The sequence below is a fragment of the Meleagris gallopavo genome, chromosome 2 (assembly GCF_905368555.1).
Source record: "Meleagris gallopavo chromosome 2, MGAL_WU_HG_1.1, whole genome shotgun sequence".
Lineage (NCBI taxonomy): Eukaryota > Metazoa > Chordata > Aves > Galliformes > Phasianidae > Meleagris > Meleagris gallopavo.
In genome coordinates, this window is record NC_139405.1 from 13,228,522 (window position 1) to 13,246,196 (window position 17,675).

A 17,675-nucleotide genomic window follows, 5' to 3' on the forward strand; every position below is an offset into this window, starting at 1 on the left:
GACTTTAACCTTTCCTTTGCTATTTGTTGCTGAATTGAGGGACAGTGTTTTTCTCCTTTCCGTCCACCATCAGCCACACTAATGCAGACTGATTTCAGTAGCATGCCATCAGTGCCCACTCCCCAGTGACTCTGCTATGCCAACATAATTTGGGCACGTCTACCAGTGGAGCAAGGCAGAGGATGCTCCATGTGCAGGAACCTGCCTCCTGTGTTCAGAGGCCACAGGACTGAGGTGCCACACACTGTGCTGTCATTGCTTCATGTTGGCAGTCCTTTACAACCATGGGGCTGTCAGCATTTTTTCCTTTCCTTCCAGGCTGTGTTGTATTGTACGGGATTTGGATAGTGGCTTATTTGTTAGAGACTGTGCTACTGTTCCAGGATGCCTGCTCCTGCAGTTTGTCCTTTTAATTTAGATGTTGCCAAGCACCTGAATCACACAGAATCACCAAGGTTGGAAAAGATCTTCAAGACCATCCAGTCCAACCATCCACCCATCACCAATAGCACTCACTAACCCATGTCCCTCAACACAACGTCCAAACGTTCCTTGAACGCCTCCAGGGTTGGTGACTCCACCACCTCCCTGGGCAGCCCATTCCAGTGCCTGACCACTCTTTCAGAAAAGTAGCATTTCCTAACGTCCAGCCCAAATCTCCCCTGGCGCAGCTTGAAGCCATTCCCTCTCGTCCTATCACCAGTTACACGAGAGAAGAGGCCGACCCCCAGCTCACTGCAGCCTCCCTTCAGGTAGTTACAGAGAGCAGTAATGTCTCCCCTGAGCCTCCTCTTCTCCAGACTGAACCATCCCAGCTCCTTCAGCCGCTCCTCATAAGGCCTGTGCTCCAGGCCCCTCACCAGCCTTGTTGCCCTTGTTTGAACCCACTCCAGGGCCTCGGTGTCTTTCTTGCAGTGAGGGGCCCAAAACTGGACACAGTACTCGAGGTACGGCCTCACCAGAGCAGTTAACCTGTGTTAACTCTAGCCTTTTGAACAGTGAAAATCCTTTCCATGGTTGGAAAGTGTCTGTGTGTAAATCTCTAAGGACCGGGGCTGGTTTGTTCTGTATTCCAAATATGAGCAGGGGTCTCAGTCTAGTTTCTAAATTAGGTCAGCTGGTGTCTGTAAGGCAAGAACAGCAAGGAACCTGGTGCTATCTGTATCTGTGTTCAGAGGTAGCATCAGAAGGGCTGCAGGGAGAGAATGAGGTATCTTGGCAAGCCTCTGTATGTGTGTGCCATAGCCCAGAGAAATCTGTCTGCAACAGGTATCTCGTGCGTGTAGCTATCAGTGTAATTGTAGCATGAAAGGTGCTCAGAGATGATACCCAAGAATGTCAGCTAATGGGGAAGAGTGAGAGAATAACATTTTTTAAATTGGTGCCGTATGCTTTATATTCCATCATCTCTCTTGCTACTGCTGAAATTAGGAAGTTCTTTACATTGGGAATTTCAGTGCTGCTTTAAGCTGATTTTTAAGTCAGCGCTCTGTTGGGAAGGGAGGGAGGTCTTGGCAAAGCCACTGCCTTGTCTGCAGTGACTGTAAAGGACCCAAGGTACCTGCTGGTGTCAGAGGAAGGAAATGAACACTGGGATCTCCAGCAAAGTAATTTTAGGCTGATACCATTTCCTCTTTCAGTTTAATATAATCATCTTTGGTGTCTGCTTCTACAACAATGGCTTTGTACTGCTAAACCTTTGCAGCATATTAGCAGAAGCAGCTGGAACTTGAATTTGATTTTGTCTAGAGTGAGAAAACTTATATTTAGCACTTGGCAAATCTCTTGAATGCAGGAGCACATCAGTATATAAATGCAGGTTGCTTTGATCAGTGTAATTTTGGAAGCTTAAGGAAGAGAGAATATATTCAGAGTACTGATAATGTCAAAGGAACTATAGAAAATATTCTGCCTGGTGACTGCAATTATATTATTCTACAATATTAGCCTACCCAGTACTGCAAAAAAATGTATAATGGAAAAATGCTTTGGGTAGCAAAATACTCTTAGTGCAGTCTTTTGTACACTGTAATATAAGGGTGAAATCCAAACGCATGTTGTCTCAGATGAAGTGGCTGGTGAGAGCACAGAATGGCAAGAGCTGGACTAATCCAGGGACACAGTGGTGAGTGGGCAGTATCAGGGCCAAGTGACGGTCACTATGCACCCTGGGGAAATGCAGCACAAGCTGAAATGGCAGTGGGACAAGCTGCCTGCCTCAGCCCCTCTTCTCATTTGGGCACAACTCCCGATGGCTTCTTTGCAGCGCAGGATGCCAAACTAATAGTCACTCTTGGCATTAAACCATGTGTAGGACTCAGGATTTGGCCATATGCTCTAACAAAAGGAAGCGCTTCAGTTTGCAGTTCAGGGGGAGAGCTGGAGGCATTCCCAACAGTGGCCTCTTCTGGCAGGTCGTGTCCCTTTGAAACCTGTTCTGCTTTGAAAGGAGCAGCCTCTGACCTCACTGACTTAGCAGAAGTTTGCACAGATATATATGAACCCAGCTGCACTGCTGCAAATTCCTGGTCCCCTGATCCCCAAAAACTACCGGGGTCTATCTAGTGTTCTGCTGGAGTTACAGTTAGAGGGAGGAATACTTGGTACCTGCTGGGTCAGGAGTCAGAGTTGCTGGCATTTGGGAGGCTCATCTGCAGGCTCATTGCTTCTTAAGGACTAGGATTTTTAGTGAGGATTCTTCTTACCTAGCAAAAGCAATCAGTGCCAGAACATGGAAGCACATGATTTTGAGGAGGGACTCATTTTCTGCTCTCAGCAGAAGGAGTTAAAAACTAAAGTGAGAGCATTCGAATTTGCATGGGTGGAACAGAAAAGGCTTGGATGAAAATATCATCAAAAGTGTTGTGGGCATAACTAAGCTTGTGTTGCCTCTGGAAAAGCAGTTACACAATGAGGTTGACCCTTCTTTCCCATTGCTGTTTCTGGCTTCCAAGAAATATCCTGAGCATTGTGATTTATTGCAGTGCTGGTAGAAGACATTTTAAGTTTTATAGGCAGCTAGCATGTGAGTCCAGATCTCCAGAAAGAAAAACAGAGCCTCCTCATTTCATACATGCAAGGAAGATGCAGTAGTTTTTAAGTGCTGATGCGTGATGGTGCTTTGGGAATTCAGATCCAATTCTTACTCATTCCCTGCTTCAGGTTGGTAGCTGCCTCTGTGTTACATAGAGCTTCACCAGGAGATTTGCACTGCTGCAGCACTGGCTCAGTGTTATTCCCCAAACCTACCATTCTTTCCATAGCCCAGAGGAATGACTCTGTAGGCTTAAGACACAGCCCTCTTCCACAGCTGCCATATCAAAAAGTTATTGCCCCTTATCAGAGGCTGCAGCTCCTTCCAGCCTATGAGTTTTCTGCTCTCTAACCCACTGTTGAGGCTGGTTAACAGAAAAAGCTTTGCTAGATGTCTGCTCGCTTGCCTTCCCCTGCCGCCAGCGGGTGAGCAAACAAGCATCAGCGATGAGGCAGAGATTGTTTTTGCACCATGGCTACAGAGGAAAACCATGTGAGATTTGATGCCTTACAGCTTTTTGCTCTGCAGGCCCATAGATCAGTGTAGAGATGGTTTGTCTCATGGCGAATAGCTGACTGCAGGCCAGTTGGCAGCCCTAGTGCAGGGAAGGCTGTTAATAACAGAGTTGGGGTTGATGCACGGCATCACTAAAATGGATTGACAGATTGGCGGAGAGCAGTTTTCATGCATCCCATATGTTGCTTGGCTTCCTCTGGGTGACTTATAAAGAGGGGGGAAAATATTTTGCTGGAAGAAAGTAAGGTTATTTATATACTTCGGTATTTTTAAGCAGCTCTCTCCTCCCTTTGCTTGACATGATGTGGTCGAAAATAAAGACAAAAATTGATCCTTTAATCGTCTTAGAAGTGTGCTTGGGGTATTAAGAAGGTGCAGTTTTCCTCTGGCTCTAATGGCAGAACAGGGAAGTACTTTAGAAAGTTGTGAAGTTTTGCTCTTGAAGAATGGCAGATCTGACACAGACTGCCAGAGATATAATGCTGCTAAATGGCGTGGTAAGTCCAGGCTGCTCTGCCTTACGTCTGTGAAAGATCTGACATGTTATCTGTCAGATAACTTTCCAGGAGGCATGAAATGTGGCCCTCGGGTCTAACAAGAACTTTTCTGAGAAATGCTAGTTTGCTTCTCTCTGCTTCATTTAGGCAAACATGTGCAGTACAGACCATCAGTCTTGATGAAGTGCCATTGTTTAATACTGAAAAAAATGCACATTCAATATAGTTCGTGTTTCCGAAAACCTGTGTTATTTATTTAATAATATTTTTTTCTTTGGTAAAAAAAAAATTAAAATAAAAAATCTGCAGTTATTTATACATTCTTGCCCCTTGAAGAGCTTGCTACCATCTGTTTTTCTTGGCTTTCCATCACTCTTTTTTTTTTCCACTTGTTCTTCTCCCACTGTGCACCACTGAAGGACTACGCTGTACATTATCTCATAGCCAAATTATGCAGGGTATTGTAAACATGTTGTAAATTTTGCCAGCTGCAAAGTCAAGGGCTCTGAAATCTTGCTAAGCACTGGAAATGCTTTCAGAAGAAGAAAGGCAGCCTTTTGGAAGCAGATTTGCAGGGCAGTGACACAAAGGTGGATAGTACAAATGCTGGAGGAATAAAAGCAATACATAAATGTATTTGTGGATTACTGTAGCTTTATCATAAAAACCAAGAGGTCTCTGAGACGGTATCTGCTCAGCACCCACATGACAGACATGACAGCACAGCTCCTGCGTGCAGGTGCCAGGACCCACAGGGCTCTATGCTCCAGCAGTTGTAGCAGAGATTGGAGTCTGGTGCAACCTTGGCACCACTGCACTGTCCCAGAGGGATAGAGATCCCTTTTGGGATTTGGGAGTGCATGAAGAGCACTGGGCAGCACAGAAATATATTGCAGCCAGCCCTGTAAACTTGGAGAGGGACCATGGGGTTGTACCAGTGCATTCTTTGCAGCAAGCAATCCCACATCTCGTGAAGTCAAGAGGAATAGGAAGCGATCTGCATGAGGACTACAGGCTGATGATATCCACACTGCCCTCAGTGAAATATGGTTTTCTGCATTTGCTGTAACTTCACTATGAATGTTTTCATGCTTTGATTTTGACTGATAAGAAGAACAAAGGCATCTTAAATTCAGATGAGATTTGAGGAAGAATAATTACGAGAGCAATTGCTTGGGACTAGAGATGTTGCCCTTACAAACCATTTTTGGAGAGTCCAGGGGTTGGAGAGAAGCACTGTGGTGCTTAAGGCATCATGGTCCTGTTCACCCTGCACCCTCCAGCCATCCTCTCCAGGCAACAGCTTGCAGACCTCGAGAGGCCAAACATCTGGGCAGGGTGTTCATTTGCAATACTCAGGGATCTCAAACCTGTCTTTTACATTATTCCATCCATACTTCATCTTCCACTTCAACAGTTAGTGAAAGGGATCCCAAGTTCAGTCATACCTGCATAATAAGGCAATGAATATCCTATCCTATGACTTATTGTTCTGTTCCTACTATTTTTACAGTGTTAAGAGCTTAAGGGAGAAAAATTGCTTAGTTTATTAAGATTCATTTTTCTTTTTTCAAAGGAAGGATGGTAGTCTTTCAGTATTCTATGAAAGCTATTTCTTCTCCAAAGAGTCTTTTATTACTATCATGGGCTGATGTTCATAGGCTTGCACTCTTGCACAGGGGCACTGATTTAAATAAGGGCCTTTAATCAACAGTTTAATCAGCTAACAAGAAATGCAAAACTGATTATTTAAATTAATCTTGTTCTTCATTTGGGCTTTTAAATTATTTTCTGAAGGAACAACAGATAGTTATTCACTGGTGCCTAGTGCTCTCTTGTCACCTATGATCAGGATACGCTGTTAGCATATTTGTTTAAGAATCTGCTGTTAAGTCTGAAATTACCTAATACTTTCCATTTTTCCAAATTGATGACTGACACTCCACTACGTGATAATTTTAATGCTGATCTGTGTCAAGGTGCACAAGCAAAGTAAGAAACACATTAGTGTCTTCCAATTTAAATCACAGTATAATCTCAGATATGATGGATATACAGTGTTAAGGGAAGGAGTATAATTATCAAAACTCATTGTACATGTGAAGTGGTCAGCAGACCAGACTCTGCAATCACCAAATTCTTACCGAGGCTCATACTGGGAAAAGTAAAACAGCCCTTTATCTTCTTGGTTCCAATCTCCACTTGTTTTCTCCATTTTGACTGATCTGAAGGAAAGAACATCTTTCTGTGCATGCAAAGGAGAAACGTGTTGTTTAAATGGTCACTTCAGTGGCTTGGCTTTGTCTAACATTTGTAGGGGCTTATTTCTATTTCTTGCATTGTTACAGTGCAGGTTAGGCCATAATATTCAGTGCTATCAATCATTTTTTCACACTCATAGAATTGCTAAGGTTGGAAAAGACCACTAAGGTCATCTAGTCCAACCATCAACCCATCACCACCATGCCCACTAAGCCACATCCCTAAAAGCCACATCTACATGTTTGTTGAACATCTCCAGGAACGGTGACTCCACCACTTCCCTGGGCAGCCTGTGCCAATTTTAATTAAAAATTATTAAAATTTAAATGCAGATGAGTTATTATACATGCATATATAAATGGATATATATAAATCCTGTGCTCTGTTTTTTTTTCTGAGAGAAGGACGTTGCATTTTTACCTATTTTTTGCATCAGTTCTACCTCAGTGCATCGGCAATGAGTTGAGGGTGATATTTCTGATTTATGCCACTGTATAAGAGAAAGCCAAAAGGAAAATGAATCTCTGAACCTTTACCTTTGGGGTATGTGCATACATGTATTTCTAATGGAAAGCATGATGTAGTCAGTCTCCTCCTTCAGGTAGCTCAGCTGACTTTGCTGCAGAGAGCAGCTTCCATGCTGGGTATCTGGTGCCTCGTTGGCTGCACCCATCACGTCAGGGCCCAGAGCTTTCTGTGGGACACACACTGGGAGGTTCCAACACTGAGGGCCATGGCTGCCCTCCATTTGGGGTATCTCTCAGCTGGCTGCTGCCACCAAGTCCCTCTGCCAGCCCTTCTCCAGGCACAGCATGGGGTGCAGGTGAGTTACTGTACCTTCCTGCCTCAGCTCTCTGAGAGCAGCATGGAGCCTCTCTCCCAGCACTGTAGTTGAGCAAGTGTCAGCCCATTTTGCCAATATGCTGTGACTATTCTCTCCAAATCACACTTGAGACTTAAGATAAAGCAGCATAGGCTTAATTTCTTTATTCCCCTGCCAAAAGCCATATGCACAGTGGCAGGATTTGACATGCAGCACTGTGCATTACAGACACATGTCACTCATGCCGACTCAGAGAGAGGAAACGTTTGCTGCCATGCCCTGCATTGTTCCTGCTCAGATGCACAAGGGGAAGCTTCAGCTTTGGGGCAAAGCCTAAGCCCAGGATTCTTTATTTTATTGCAATTGTTTAAGTTAGGGTTTGGGCCTGGTTTGTTTGCACTTGTTGTATCAGCTTCCTTCCAGATGTTCTCAGCCCTGGGTCCCCCTGATGAACACTTGGTACCGATGCCACAGCAGCACAGCCAGGCCTCTGCTAATGGAGCATTTGCAGGGATTGATGCGTGCCCTTGGTAAAGGCAGTCTTAAGCTTTCCTATAGAACACTGTATGTAAATGTGGGCTTAGAGCAGCCTTCAGAGGCAGCACAAATTGCTGGCAGTAATACACCTAAATTACATAAATTACATAGGACATACTTTTTTTTTTTCTTTTATTCTTTTTTATGCTTCTCTGCTTCCTTCCCATCACTTCCTTTTCCTTGCAATGATTTTACTTCATATTTTCTTGAATAGGCCTTTGATGCTATCCATGAGTTTATGATCTTTAGTAGGTCTCTGGCCGGAACAGAAAGCAAATCCATTGGTTAAAAAACTGAGTAATAGTGAAGATGTCATTAGATTTGTTGCTCCTTTGATGAAACCCTCAGCATCATTATAAAGCCAGTCCTCAAATCCTGCCCCCATGAAACATCATTGTCCCTTCTGTATTGAGATGGAAATGAGAACAACAGTAAGTTCTATAAGAAGGTGGTAGGTAACAAACCACCAAGGTCAAATAATGTATTATAAATGTAACAATCATTGGGAGCATCATTTTGCTGACTATTTTACTTTGTCTGAAATGGTGAACACTCAAACATAACTATATGGGACATTGGATTATTATTTTTTAAAATTTAGATAATAAAAACAGGCTTTTTTTTTTTAATGAAGAATGACTTTTTTTTTCCTAGTGTAATTCTTGTAATAGCATTAAATAGAGCAATCTATTTGTAGGGAAAGCTACTTTGAGCACTTCCACTGCAAATGCAGACATCCAGAATAATTTTTCCCATTAGTAGAACAAAAGATCAGGATTGCTTGGTTTTCAGAGAAGATATTAGAATAAATGAAAGTAATTTACAAAAGAATAGTCCCCCTTTTCTCTTTAAAATGTGAGGGAAAGTTCAGCAACACTGAGAAGCAGAGAAACCAGAATGGACAGATGATGCCTTACAAAGAATTGTGGATACATTACACAAAAACTGGAACTTATGTTATATATGAGATGTCACTGATCTTGATAGCTTTGCGGCCCTGAGTACCTGCAGGCCTGCCATCCCACTTTTCCATGCTTCCTATCCTTTTTGGAGCATGGCATCTTGTCACCTCTGGTCATTGCATTCTAGAAACACTCCAGTCATGGTTAAGAAGGCATTTGTGTTACCTAGAGTAATACAACAGTTATCCTATTAGTAATTAAGTCAATTTCCACGCCCCTGTGCTGTATTTCCCTGCTGGAACTCCTTTCTCCAAACAAATTTTGAAGAGGCGCAGAGGCTGAACTGAGGTGAGAGCCTACCCTACGGTCAGTTTTCCACCACAGATGTTTCCCCAGTGTTCCACATCTTCACTCTTGTTCTGCTGTTCCTCACCACCGAATAGAATCTGCCTCTATCACTCCCTCACTTAAGACATTTATAAACAGTAGTGAGGTCCTCTCTCAGCCTTCTCCTCACCAGGCTGAACATTCCCAGGTCTCTCAGCTTTCCTCATACAGGAAATGCTCCAGGGCCTTAATCAGTTTTTGTCACCCTCCACTGGACTCTTTCAAGGAGATCCCTGCCTTTTTTTGAACTAGGGACACATTAAGTACTCTAGACGTGGCCTCCCCAGGCAAAGCAGAAGGGGAGGATCAGCTTCCTCAACCTACTTGCCATGCTCTTTTTAATGTACCCAGGATACCATTGACCTTCTTGGCCACAATTGTACACTACATGTGGCCAACCTGTAGTTGACCAGGACACTCAGACCCTTCTCTGCAGAGCTCCTCTCCAGCAGGTCAGCCCCTAACTTGTACTGATGTGTGCAGTTATTCCTCCCCAGTTCAAGACTCAACACTTGCTCCTGCTGAACCTCGTCAAGTTCCTCCCTGCCCAACTCTCTATTCTGTCCATGTTTTGCTGAATGGCAGCACTGCCTTCTGGTGTGTCAGCCACTCCTCCCAGCTTTGTAACATCAGTAAAACTGTTGAGGGTGGGCTTCATCCAGGTCATTGATGGAAGATGCTGTACAAGACCAGATCCAGCACTGGGGAGCACCGCCTTCAAATAGACTCTGTGCCACTGATGACAACCCTCTGAGCTCTGCCAGTCAGCCAGTTCTCAATCCACCCGACTCTCCGCTCATCTGTCTGATGCTTTCTAAGTTCATAACAAGGATGCTGTGGGAGAGAGTGACAAAAGCTTTGCTAAGATACACAACATCCACTGCTATCCCCCAGTCAACCCAGCTAGTGATGACATCACAGAAAGCTACCACATTGGTCAAGTACGATTTCCCCGTAGTGAACCGATGCTGACTTACTCCTGATATCTTTCCTGTCTTCCAATCCTTGTGGGTCCCTTCCAACTCGGGATATTCTGTGATTCTGTACTCGTGGAAAAACTAGAAATGCCTGCTTACCAGATGTGATTTTAAAGCTGGCATCTATAGACTTTAAAAAAGTTGGTGAAAATCAAGCCTGGAAATGCTGCAGAGTATTACATGAATTCTACCTTCTAAGAAAAACTGGCACAGATATTGCCATATTCTAACAATAGCGCTAGAAAGTAACTTTCTGTTTAAAATTAATGATGTTTGAATGAATACTTTTCACCGATGGCAAACGGGGAAAGGCCAGAAGTGGAAGGAGATGGGGCTCTAAGGGCGGAGGAACGGCTCCCGTGGTGCTGCTGTTCCACAGATGCACTTCTGCGCTTTGAATTTCGAGACAAGAGGACATCGTGCAGAAGAATTCCTGGGATGTGAGCGGTAGGAGAGAGAGCTTATTTTGCACCGATGAAAGCGACCCTCGGGGCAGGGCTTCGTGCCGCCGGCGGTGCAGCCCGACCCGGCCCTTCTGGGCCGCCCGAGCCGAACCGTGCCGGGTCAGAGCCTGCCTCCGCTCCCAGCCCGCGGGGTGCCGCCGCCTCCCGCCCGTCCGGTGCCGGTGGCGACTCCGTCCTGGGCAGCGGGGAAGCGCGGGGCCGAGCCGGGGAAGGCCGCCCCGTTGCCCTTCCCGGGGCCGTTGGAGCGATGCCCGGAGTAGAGGGGACGGCGAGGCGCGGGCAGCCGGGGCCGTGTGGCAGCTCCCGCGTCGAAAGCGGCGTTTCTCGGTCGTTAAAAGACAGCCGAGGGCTCGAGAGAGCTAGCGGGTGGGCTTCTCGGTTTGGGGCTGAAGAAGGCGGTTTCAAAAACATTTGGCTCTGCTTTTCTAGCTGTGCGCGTTCGTTGGCGGCGAAGCCGTGCCAAGGGGCGGGGCTGGAGGTGCCGGGACCGGCCTCGGGACCGGCCCATGGCTGTGCCTGGGTCATTTGTCCTGAGTTTGTGCTGTTGTTTTATTTCACGGAGGATGAATTCCGGGAGCCTTACCCGTGGTTTCTAGCAGCGCAGCCGGTTAAGCTGCGCGGGGATGCTCAGGGTGCGTGAAAAGTGCCGCGCACCGTGCGAGCTCTGGGGATGTGCTGCAGGCACGGCGGGGGCGGCGAGGAACAGAGCCTTCGCTTTTTATGTATTTATTTCTACCCGCAGCCCGTCCCTCGCTCGGGGGCTCACAGACACGGCGGGTTTGGATGGAGGACGCGGCGCCCAAGGTGCGGCGGGGCGGGAGCGGCACCGCCCGGGACGGCGGCCGCGCCTCTTGCTTTGTGTAATCGCGCGCCGCGACAAGCGACAAGCACCGGTTCTGCACGGCCGCTCGTGAGCCGCCTTCCAGCCGTAGCCGCAGGTGCTGGGGCCGCGGACGGCCGCCGTCCCCGGCGCGGCGACCAACGCGCTCGGCTCCGCGCGGCGGGGGCGTGGCGGGGCCGCCGCCACCACTCCCGGCGCGAGGGCGGGGCCGTGCCGCGCCGTGCCGCCCTGCCTGGGCGCGAGGCGGCGGCACCTGCGGCCGTGCCGGGCCGAGCGCGGTTGGAACGGAGCGGCAGCCGTACGCGGCCCGGCTGTAAGAGGAGCGGAACGCGGCGCTGCGGGCGGCGAGAGGCGGCGGTCGAGGTAGGGGCGGCTGCCGGAGAGGCGCGGGCGGAGGCCCCGGTTCGCGGTGCCGGTGCGGAGCGGGCCGGGCGGCGGCGGGCGGGAAACAAAGGGCCGGGCGGCCGGCCGTGTGCCCACCTGTGCGGGCCGCGGAACGGGCGGCTGAGCGCGGCTCGGGGCCGCTGCCCTCGGAGGCTGAGGTGGGCGTGGGGGAGCCGCGTTGAAGCGCCTCGCCGAGCCTTCTGCCGGCCGTTCCTCAGCGTCGCCGCTGTAATTATTGTTAGGCGTTGGGGGTTCCGTCCGCTTTTCCGGAGGAAGTTGCGCCCAACTTTGCCGGCTCCCCTCGCCGCGGGGCGTCGCGCAGCCACCCGCGGGCCGGGCGCGCACCTGCAGTGCCGCACCGGGAGCGGCCGCACCGCCCGTACAGCGCGGCGGCGGCGGGATGCGACGGCGGCGGGAACGGAGCCGGCCGGCGCCTCTCGCCGGGTATCGATCGGTCCTCGGGCATCCCCGTCGGCATCGCGGCCCGCCCCCCCCGCCGTCCTCTTTGTTAGGCACCGGCCTGCGTTAGTGCGAGGAAACAATGGCTCCCACCGACAGCCGGCACCGAGCCGAGGGGCTGCCGGTACGGATAGCGCTCCCACCGCCGTTGGGTGAGGCCGCCCTTCTGCGGGCCCGGCTGTTAATTCCGGGTCTTTAAAATATGTTTTTGCGTTGGCCGAACGAGAGCGGAGAGTTGGTGTCTTCGGAAGGATTTGTACTATCTGTAAGTACCTCTGCCCTGACGGCTGTCGGGACCGCCGCTCCTCAGTCGTTGCCTTTATCGTACTGTGACACGGTAAATACCGCTGCTGAGTGCGGGAGCTGCCAGCTGGGCCCCCGGTCCCCCTTGCAGTCGGTGGCTGCGAGAATCTCTGCTGCGGTGCGTGTGGGCCTCTCGCTGCAAGGGGTGCTGCCGGAGATGCTCTTCTCAAAATCTAAGCGTCACAAAATGGCCCTTACTCATTGCTGGCTTCTTCCAGCTGTGGTGGTGCTGTTGGTGTTGCACGGCGGCTGCTGACACGCTGCTCACCCGGCACTGCTGGGAGCCCAGGGGCTGCACAGGGTGGGTGCTGGCTGAAGCCATGGGAGCTGTGCGCTGGGAGCTGTGCGCTGGCTGCTGCTGCACCTCAGGCTGCTCTGGGCTGCTGCAGCCCCTTGGAAGTGAAGAGAAAGTGTTTGTTGTAGAATTAAGCTTTTCCTCCATCAAACATCATAATTTGAGGTAAACTGAGTGAAAGATGGCTCGAGTTGAAGAAAGGACAGCATTACTTATTTTGAGAATGCTGAAACAAAACTTTTTTTCTTCTGCTTCAAACACTTTCCAGGTGAGATTTTAATCAGAAGATTTCAGGCCGGTGTACCATGGTACTGCCTCACCTCTGCAGAAGCTCAGAATGGCATTACTCATTTTGGTGTTTTTTAACCTTACCACAAGGAAGTGAGAGTTAACCAGTCACTGTGCATGTGTCACGTACACTATTGTCCGTGCAATTAACTTGGATTCTTTGACACCCACTTGCTTCTCAGCACATTGTGAATATGCACAACTGGAATATTCAACTTCTAGGGAAATCTCTGTATCCTGATGGCTAATTGTAAAATGAAAATGTGGAGTGAGCATGCTATTGGTTGGGACAATAAAACATTTTGCAAAGAACTTGCTCACCAGCATAGACTCCTGCTGTCAGTCAGCCAAGAGCCAACTTCTGCTGGTCTCTTAGCAAAACATGAGTTCTGCATTAACTCATCAGTCTTGCCTCTTACCCTATGTTCAGTACTGAAAGTGGTGTAATTATGGGCAAACTGTGCTGTTTGACATCAGCTGGGGATGTTCTTTAGGTTTACAGCTGAAGCAAGGAGGGCTCTGGCTCCTGTGGTGTATTAGGTATGGGGTGACACCAGCACCGGTTTTGGGGAGGGAGAGAAAAGGGAGGAGGAGCAGAGGGGAGAGCACCTGCATTTCTATTTCTCCACTAATCGGCCTCGGGTTGGCACTTACATCCAGTTACTGCTTGAAGTTGCTCCAATTAAGAACATCAGGTGTCTGAGATGTAACTGTTCAAATTCATAAATTCTCTTTTACTGTTTTACTTTGCAAAACCTAAAACTAGAAATCTGCTGTGTATATCCACTAAAACTGTTAATAGGTATGACTGGGTACCAACACGAGTGCTTTCTGGAACATGCATAAACAGCAAACAGAAACCCTCCTTCTTAAATACCTCAGGACATCTGTATGGGAAATGTTGAGTCACAGCCTGAACCACTGACTGAGCACCTGGGGAAAGGACCGGTCAGCCCTGGGAGCACAGGTGAAGGCAATTCAGCTGTGTGAGCAAAAGGGGTGGAGCCTGGCTGCACCTCTCTTAGATCCCATTTAAGGGCTGACTGCCACTGGCAAAGGATCTCTGGTTGGAGGTCCTTCCTTTTGGAGTTTTCTACTGTGAGACTAGGACACAGGTGAGCATGCATTTCATTTTTGATCATCTCTTTCTACTATTATAATCTTTCTAATTGTAAGCCAGTAAAATACTATGCTGACCATGCCACTCTTCTAACCGTACGGTTGTTAGTCGTATAACAGCCTACAGCTGATGTTCCCTTGGACTTGTGGTGCTGTTTGTCCATCTAGGCAGGATTTCTTGGGCCACCTGTGCTTTGCTTTCTGCTGAGCTGAGGGCAGCTGGGCTGCTCATTCTGCCAGTGATTTGGCTGATTTTTCGTTGATTTTTGTGGAAGCTAAATCCAGGCATTGCTGTGTAACAGTCAGTGGTTCCACCCAAACAGAACCAGGAGTGCTGTGATGAACTTTCCTGAAGCCTATAGCTCTCACACCTGGAGGTCAAGTGCTAACAGTTTTCCTTGGGGTAGGGGGATGGGGCTGTCATAGGTGTTTTGGGACTAAGAACTGCCACAGTATCTGGCTCTTGTGTGGCTCGGCTGTACTGCTGAGAACTGCTGCCCTGTAGCCCTGATAAAAATTGTAGGATGTGAGCTGAGTCTTGTCCCTAAGGGTTTAAGGTTTGTCCCTTTCCAAGCAGTGCCTGTCTCTGTGGTTACGTGAGAAGCACTGTGCTCCCATCATGTCATGCAGTTAGCCATGAGGTGCAATGTCACCTATTTTGTATCATTTCCTACTAGTTCTTTGCCTGGGGTGAGTAAGAGTGCTGCTGCTTTTGGAAGATGAGTCTGGTGCAAGTACAAAGGTAAGTTCCAGAGCAGACAGTGCTTGAATGTTTTTCTAAATCAAGTAAGAAAGCAGAAGTGTATGAATTTAGTTCTTTCACAGGTCAGACTGCCATTTCCTATTTCTGATCATTCTTATCCCCTAAGCAAAGCTCTTATTAAAGCACAAGAGATATGCATAGTGGTTTCTGTTTATATACCACGAGCCACCCAGGCTGGGGTTGTGCTGAGCTGTAAGGATGTAGGGCAAGCTGTGTGCTTAGCCTGGGGAGCTCATTGTGCAAGGTGCACCAGTCATCTTATTTTGCCTATGCAGTGTGCTGGGGTGAAGATAGCCAAAGTGTGTGGGAGAGCAGCAACAGCCTCACTCAGGTCTCACAGACGGGGGGATCTTGGCTCTCATACTTTTCTTTCTGGCTCCCCTGGATTTGTTCTGTGCATCAGCTCTGCTGTTCAGAGTTGGCTATTAGTGAACAGCCCTGGCTGCAGCAGGATGTGCAGCTCCAGTGTCACGGGGTGGGAGTTTTGATCATGCTGAACAAAGACATTCTTCCAAAAATAGGTGATGCCAAAGATCTTGAGTACCAAAAATAGCAGTAGAGATTCTTTTTTTTTTCCTGACTATTTTAGATGTATTGTTCTCTGCTGGAGGCAGCTGAAAAGTAAAAGAGCGTGATAGAGCTGTAGGCAGTGGAGAAGTGAAAGAACATACACGCAGTCACTTCTGACAGGGGAAAGCTACATGTGCCAGAGATGACTGTAGAAATGCACAGTAATGCAGTGTGACAATGCAAACAGAAATGTGCAATATCACCAATATCCTGCCCTAGCAAAAGTTTCATTGTTTTCATAGCAATTGTGGTACCCCACAAAGAGAAGAAGCATGGTGAAATCGGTATTGACAAAAAGGAGGACAAACTAAATGTCAGTAAAAACAGAAGTGAATAAATGCTACAAGAGTTACCCTAGTGATAGCTGCTACAAACATTTTATTGCAGCATACTCTGCTGTGTGTGAATAATCCACTCTTCCAAAACAGGTGGCAATAAACTGTGCACCAGCTTTCCTCTACACGTTCTTTCAGGTTGTTCAGGTGGTAGTACCAAGTTACAACTTAATGTTTCTCTGCTGGGATTCTCCATAGACTTTTTTATCATTAAGTTAAACTGCAGCTCTCCCATTCCCTGTGTTGGGTTTATGCACAGAGCTAATTACTTGCACTCGAGCTATTTAAGGCACTGAGCGTGGAGTTGGAAGTCAGGAGGCAGCATGGCTCTAATCCAGGCTGTGCTGCTTGCTGAGCCACCTCAGAGAAGTTATTTAACCTCTGAGCCACTGCTTCTCCGTGGGTAATGGGAGGGATTATGATAATTGCTTTGGAAAGCTTTCTTGTGCTTTCAGGTGTTGAGCTTTCTTTTTTAAAGAAGGTCTGTTCTTGAGCTGAAGAGACTCAGTCCATCCCAGGAGGCTTTTGGCACTTTGCAGGCTAATGGAAATAACGCTTAATGCCTCGTTGGCCTGCTTGGGCCACAGAAATGCATACATTCTAAAGAGTTTTCATGAGTTGTCTAACTGGTCACCTATGGAAGGGTGCTTAGATACAACTGAAGGATGCAGACATGAGATGCTGTGCAAACGAGTTGTTACTGAACTCTTTCTGAAATATAAATAAAATGTCAGAAAACTTAAAAACAGGTTGTACTTTGAACCAAATCCTGCCTTTACCACAGAGGACTAGTTTTACATCTATTGAGTTTGACTCTACCTTGAATATAAAGCCCCCGCAGGCAACTAATTTGTGATGTTTCTGCTTAGGTTTTGGAGAGTGTTTGGTTTTATGCATAATAGACAGAGGTAATATTGTATGCTGAGGAAGCAGGAAGGTTTTCATCAGAGCAAGGTGAGTGCAAAGCAAGCATGCCTCCATACCAGGTTTTGGAACACTCACAGAAGGATAGCAGTATGTGAGTTTTTCACTCTGTTGCATACTGAACGCCTCTTTTCCAAATAGCAAATTGTCCTATTCATGCTTTATGTTATCAATCAATCAAACCAAGATGTAGGAAAAGCTGTGACCAAACTGGAGTGGAGACCAAAGCACCAGTGAAAAAGTTGTTTGTGGAGCTGTTTGGGAGGTACAGTGTGGGCTGCAGAGTGTGCCAGCAGGGCTTGGGGAAGAATGTAACCTGGAATTTTGTGTTGGAAAAATAAAGGTTGGTATGCTCCTGGAAAGTGTTCCAGTGCCAGGGTGATGGCTGCAATCTCTAGGAAATCTCAGGCTACTCCCCAGTTTTATGCAAGAGCGTGAAATGATGCAGCCTGGGAATATTTGCATCTTCCCAGCATGTGATGTATGCTCCTTTATAAACATATTTTGGGAGAGGCCTGGCTCCTAAAATAGTTTGGTGTTGCTGTGGTGGTTGCAAGTGGTGATTTCCTTTTAAGTTCTTACTTTCTGTTCTGACATTTTGAGGGCAGTAATGAAGGATGAGAAGTGGTAAAGAAAACAAATTAGAAAGCTGTCACGTATGGGTGTTTATAATTGCACTTGTTTGGCTCAATGGAAAAAGCCTTGTCCTTCTGGAAGTCAGGGAGGATTTGACGATGCATTTAAGTTTGTGGCAGTAGCTCCCATTGCAAAACTGAAAGTTGGTGATATGGCTGTGCTTAAGGAAGATAATGGATACCCTGCAGACCATTCTAGGACAGCATGTATGTAACCATGTGCCATGTGTGCCACTGAGGGTTTATTCCTAGGAGCAGGTTGGAAGGTGAGAGGCCTTCACTCTAACATATATGATTAAGGCAGTAGAACCCTGGGCTTGGGAAGCAAGAGAATTGCTCAGCTGGGTTGAGGCTTTTATC

The 17,675-nt window shown here is 47.5% G+C and overlaps 1 protein-coding gene across 6 annotated transcripts in view; it reads left to right on the forward strand.

Moving 5' to 3' along the window:
• PAK5 (p21 (RAC1) activated kinase 5) overlaps window positions 1-17,675 on the forward strand; it is a 167,118-nt gene that overhangs the window by 64,357 nt on the left and 85,086 nt on the right. Inside the window, exon 1 of one of the 6 annotated variants that reach the window (XM_085218978.1) lies at window positions 10,922-11,031. The exons of 4 other annotated variants lie outside the window; for them this stretch is intronic. The gene's annotated coding sequence lies outside the window, so the exon portion shown is untranslated. Of the gene's footprint in view, window positions 1-10,921; window positions 11,032-11,473; window positions 11,604-17,675 lie in introns of those variants that run through there. One more of the 6 variants, XM_085218980.1, reaches the window with a different exon arrangement.